We start from the raw sequence: 5877 nt of genomic DNA, 5'->3' as shown, positions 1-5877 counted from the left end.
ATATCCTGCAGCTTCCGGTTAGAGCATCAGGCGTTCCAGAGCAGATCCGGGAGAGCCATTCCACTTCCTGTTTATCCCACCACACAGAAACGGGCTGCAGTTCAACCAGAGTTGCAACAGGGGGCGCTCAAAAGATGGTCCTACATGAATAATAATAAAGCGTATTAACGTCGTATGTTTTACGACATCAATACAATGTCACATTGAGAAAAGAAATATAAAGTGATTTTTTTATTAATTAATTTTTTGATAAAGGATTTTGAGAAAAAAAAATCAAAATACTACTTTGACTTTGTCGTAAAAGAAACAAACAAAAACAAACCCCCCCAGTAATTATTAAAATGAAAATTGGCCCTTATACACCTTCGCACAAGATGCCTCACAAAATGAAATTGGAGGTGATTTAAAACATGCAAAATATAAGGGAAACATTTAAGACAACCAGAAATTTTTTCTCGTAACTGATCACTAACTCATCAGGAAAGTGTTTACTAAGGTCAGAGGTCAAGTACATACAAGACATTTGGAGTGTCGCCCCCTGCTGGCAAGTGCAATGAACACAAGTCTATTGTATTTCCATGTTGGTTTCATTTATCAGACCCAAAAGCCACCTGCACCTTTTGTACTGCTGGAAAACTGCAACAGAAACTCACATATGTAAGAAACATGACAGATTAGCAGTGGCCGTTGCCGGATGCCATAAAGTATCTCCCTTGTGTTGAGGCATCAGAAAATTATTTCACCACAATCCGAACTACAAAAAGAAATAAATGAAGAAGAATTCATAACATGATCAAAAATTGCAGAAGAAAAATGTCTTTCCACATGAAATCTGTATTTTTGTTCTACATCTTATGACCACTCACTATGAAAGCAGATATCCAGAGAGTAGAGGCTTTTAGTATTCAAAGTTCCTTGGCTATAGTTATGCAATATGCGCATAGAAGGTGGGGTTCATGCAGGAGCAGCATGTGATGCGGAAGACTCATTATCAAAACTGTAGAATCAGCAGGTATGTCAGTAAGGACAAAAACCCTTGGAAGCTTTAAAGACAAGCTTAAAAATTAAGAGCATTGTGCTAGCATGTGTTACAATTACTGGACAATGGAAAAAATATAAGAACAGCTGACAGTCAGAGTGATTATAGAAGTCATCTAAGAGGTAAATCTGAAAAAAAAAATTATAATAACCAATAACCAGTTTTCCATAGTGAGTAAACAAGAATGTTAAACACATTATTAAAAATGATTGTGTCCAGCCAAGAATTTCTTTGACACTCAAATCCCATTCCATTTCTGTATATTGAGTATAACCAGGCCATCTGTCAGCACCAGCGACATCAAAAAAATTCTTTCTGAAGAAAACGTCCCATAATTAACAAGGAGCATTTAGATTTGAGTCAATCCATATAAGAAATAGTTTTTAAAAAGTGCACAGTATCTTTGCTGTTCCTATGACTGCATCTCGGATGCTATTCCTGGGATCTGCTAGAGCAACACTCGCCCAACTTGGAGGCCACTATACTGACTGCTCCATGTATATATATATGGAACGAGAGAGAGAGAGAGAGAGCGAGCGATAGATTGTGAATAAATTGCACCAATTCCTATTTAATGTCTAAAATGAAGAAGAAAAAAAAGTGTTGGTACACTGGATGTTTGATCTGTTTCCTGAGAATTCACTGTAGAAAATTTCAAAAAGGTGCATTCTGGGAAAACTTTCATGGCTCATATCACCCTGTGGGATAGGTGGCTGATCAGAACAAGTTGGAGCATGTGAAAGGTTTCATTTTTACCTACGGGTGATACAAGGCTCATCTTCTAGCTGCTTTCTCTTCTATGTCACAACAATTTTCTAATACTGTCATTTTTTAACACTTTTATGGCTGCAAAATGGAAAGACACGTTGGTATTTACATGCTATAGTTAGGTAACTGATTAAACAACTTTTTCCAAAGCTAAAGTTTTTGTTTTATTTATTTTTACTTTGAAGGCCAGTCAGTGAAAATGGTGATAGTTTGAAGGGAAATAGCTTCACTAAATATGATAAAGTTATTTTACACAAATGCTTTAGCTGATTCTGAGGAGGTCAAGTGGGAGGCAATTACTTCTTAGAGAGAAAAAAAAAGTTGGAAATGAAATTGTTATAAAAAAGTAGGTTGACTTTAACATTCAGTATTAATCCCAAAAGAAAACTGTCTTTTAAATGTTTCAAATGAAGCTGCTCAGTCTGTCTCTGAAGGAAATCACACAGTAAAAAAAGGACGTGTGGAAGTTTATTCGTTATGATTTAGCAGTTATCCTTGAATCAGGCACTTGTGACATGATTAAAAGCTTCTAAGAAATTTGGCAGCCCTGGGGTCAACAGCACAGCACAAGGCTGTGAGTTAAGTGATGTTCTTCACTTCTTTAGAGTTTTAAATGCACAAAGAATAAAGACAAATTTATAGGTAGGAGAGTCAGATGGAGGTTGCACATTTCTTGAATGTCCAGCTCAGCTTTTGTTTTCCATAACAGGAATCCAGGGTGTGTTCGGAGCTGCAACATTCTGCATAGTTGGGAGTGTTAGTGGATTTGACAGTTCTCCAAGTGTCCCATGGCCCTGAGTTCAGCGAACACACTCCAGACACAACAGTGACAGCTGGGGGAGGGATAAATAAAAACATTGTCTCTAGCTCCGTTACAAGACGGCAGTCCAGACAAACAGCCCGGTAGCCTGTGTGTGTGCGCGCGCGGACACATCCGCACACAGCGCCGGACATGCGTGAACAGACACGCACGCGCCTCCCCTCACACGTTCGCTCCTTCACACTTACTGAATTCACCGCTGCGAGGGCAACAGATGGACAAACGAGAGAGGCGAGAAGAAGGGGAAAGCGCCACAGAAGATAATAAATGCTGCTGGACTTGGCCCGTTAGCAACCGGCATTCCTCTGACAGGTGTAACATGTTTACCAAACAAACAAGCAGCGCGCATGTCAGAGAAATGAAAATGGTGACTTGAGGTTGCATGACCTGTGAAAAGAAGCCTGGTATCCATGCTGGCATATCTATGAGGGCTTTGAAGGTATTTCAGAGAGATGAGAAGACTGCGTGCCACACCAGGATTGCAAGAGTGTCTCGCAGAATTTGTCTTATGTTACTGGCCCCAAGCATCCCAGGCAGCTCCGGGGCCATCCGGGGTCACAGGCGCTGATGGGCAGTTTTTAAGCTTCTCACTTTGACGACTACATTCCACTTCAGGGCAGAGGGAAAATCGTCTCGCATCACAATCAAGCAAAATAACCACTTGGACCTGTCGAGTCAGACATGGGGACTTCCGCTCTGGATTACAGTGACCTTGACCTCCAACAAAACAAGTTATACCCAACCAACCCTTCAACAAGGATCACGATAACAAGCTAATATAGTAGTCACTGATTTCATTTTGTTCCTATACTCGGCATACATCTTTATTTTCCATAATAAGACTAAAACATATACCACAGAGCAAGGGACTTTTTTATAGACCTCATCACTCTTTGTGTGCCAAAGCTAAACACACTGTCAGGAGACCATAGCTGCAAACTGCCAGTTGATTAGTTTGATGTTTTACTGGTGGAAAATAATTGGAGTGAAGCACAAGTCATATTTTCTAGCCCCAGGCACAGGCTTACCTTTCCAGAAAGGAATGCAATCATTAGCTTTGAAAGTCATTTATCTTGTGGATCCATGTGCTTCACTCTGACAAAGTAATGATGTACTCTTACTACACTGCACTGCGCTGTGTGCGGAAAGAAAAGTGAGAAGAAAAACAGTTTAATCGCTAACACTCCCAATGTAAACCTCTTGTTTAATGTAAAAGGTTGTGAATAATACAACCTTTTATGTCGTTTAAGCATAATTCAGTTTATATCAGGTACTCAGGTTTTATCAACCCTAAAATCACACTGATCGATATTTTATGTCAGTAGTAGATTATATGAAAGGTGTTACTTTACTTTATAAGCAGGAACCAAAATGTGTTCCGAGTAACTTTTGTGTGTAAAAAGTGAGCAAATATTTAGTTAGAGTTAATCATGTTACAGAGTGGAGGCTGCTTTGTGTTTTGGATAAATCATCATGGATGTCCCCTTTGGTTAAACCTGAAAGCAATAATAACAAGTCAAATATCTTTTCTTTTCATGTTGTAGTAGGGTCTACATTTACAGTAAAACCTGAATAGATTTAAGCTAAGAACCGACCCCCATTCAATCAGGAAGGTCTAATGTTGTAATTCCGTGAACTGCAAAGATTAATCTTGACCACGTCAAACGCAGCTTTGCATACCCAGCAGCAACAATTTGAATTTTGAAGTGAATTTCATTTGCATTTTGGATCAAATCTTGGGTCTGATGATGTGATGATGATCTTGGGGCTGTTGTAGCAACAGCGTTGGAAAAAAAAAAAAAAAAAGGACCCAGCAGCTGAAAGTCAATAAAAAAGTCATGACTGCTGCCTTAATTTTAGTTTGCGGATGTGGAGCGCATCCAAAAACCATATGCAAAAGACCCCCAAAAATTGCAGCTGAATACTTCGCACATATTTATGTGTTTATTTTTCAGGACCTGCAGATTCAAACCCACGGATACAGGAGCAGACAAACTTCCCCCTTTTTGCCACCTTGCATTTCCATGCGGCCTATTCCCTTTTTTGTGGTAGTTTTGTGTCTTTTCATTTTTATGCACTTCGACTTAATGTTTTATTGATTTATGGTCCTTTGCAGTCCTGTCACAGTAGTGCATACATACAAATCGTGAGCACAAATAAGAGTCTTATTTCAGTTGGTGTACCTTGAGGGCTGAACATAATTATCCCTAATGCAAAAAAAGAAAAAGAAAATAAAAGGATCATCTAAGGACAAAAGTGGATCATACACAGCAACACACCCTCCTATCCCCCGCACGCACCTCTGCACACACACAGGCACGTTTAATATATATGCTGGCATTAAGAACAAGTCACATCACAGCTACACATCAGCCAAGAGCAGTGGTGACCTGAACTTTTACAAAAACAAATGCCGAGAGAAAAGAAAAGGGGAATTTGAAGCTCCATTCAAACATAACATCTAAACTACTGCAGCAAACAACACGATCACAAGCATGAAACTGGGAAGTCATTATTTCAAATGATTTGTGACAGGAGCTTCTTTACCTGAAGCTAAGGCAGAGTAATGGCATTTTAGGAATAAAAAGATTACAGGTGCCAATGTAATCCATGGTAACAAAACAAAACAAAGGCGCTCATTTGAATGTTCTTCACTTAATGTTTCCACTCTGACTGGCCAAACGTAAAACTCTTGAGGGGCCGAGGAGCTCCTTTGGCAGTTAATCCTGTTTTCTGAACGTCTTTTACAACTTAAGGAGCAGAAATATGGACGAGGTGCTTCGCTCCAGGCCAGAGGAGTGCTTGATCCAGGATAAGAGACACGTTTTCGTCCTGGGAGGAAATGTGTTAACCCCTTCGAACCCTAAGGTAATGATACGTGATACTGAAAGTGCTGAACTTAGACTTTCACTTGCAGAGTGACGGTGGTGAGTATTCCTCGGACACTTTCTACTTAACCTTGTTTCCTGATGAGAATGTGTTAAGAGAGACTAAATACCGCTCGGTCAGGTTGTCTGTATTCACTTACATTTGGTCCTAACTAACAAAAATGTGAGACATACCTCTATAGCCATTTAATGTAAGTATAATTATTCCTATTGCTATGATTATTACCTTTCTATATGGTATCTGCCATCGTTATTGGGAAGAACTATTATTTCTTTAATGACTTAAAGTGCACACATATGCATGAGAAATTCAAAGGGGTTAGACATTCATGCATCAACTGTAACAGTTTACTAATGGGATT

Source organism: Pelmatolapia mariae, linkage group LG23 (assembly GCF_036321145.2).
Source record: "Pelmatolapia mariae isolate MD_Pm_ZW linkage group LG23, Pm_UMD_F_2, whole genome shotgun sequence".
Lineage (NCBI taxonomy): Eukaryota > Metazoa > Chordata > Actinopteri > Cichliformes > Cichlidae > Pelmatolapia > Pelmatolapia mariae.
The sequence above is the reverse complement of the archived record's forward strand: the minus strand, read 5'-3'. Positions refer to the sequence as shown.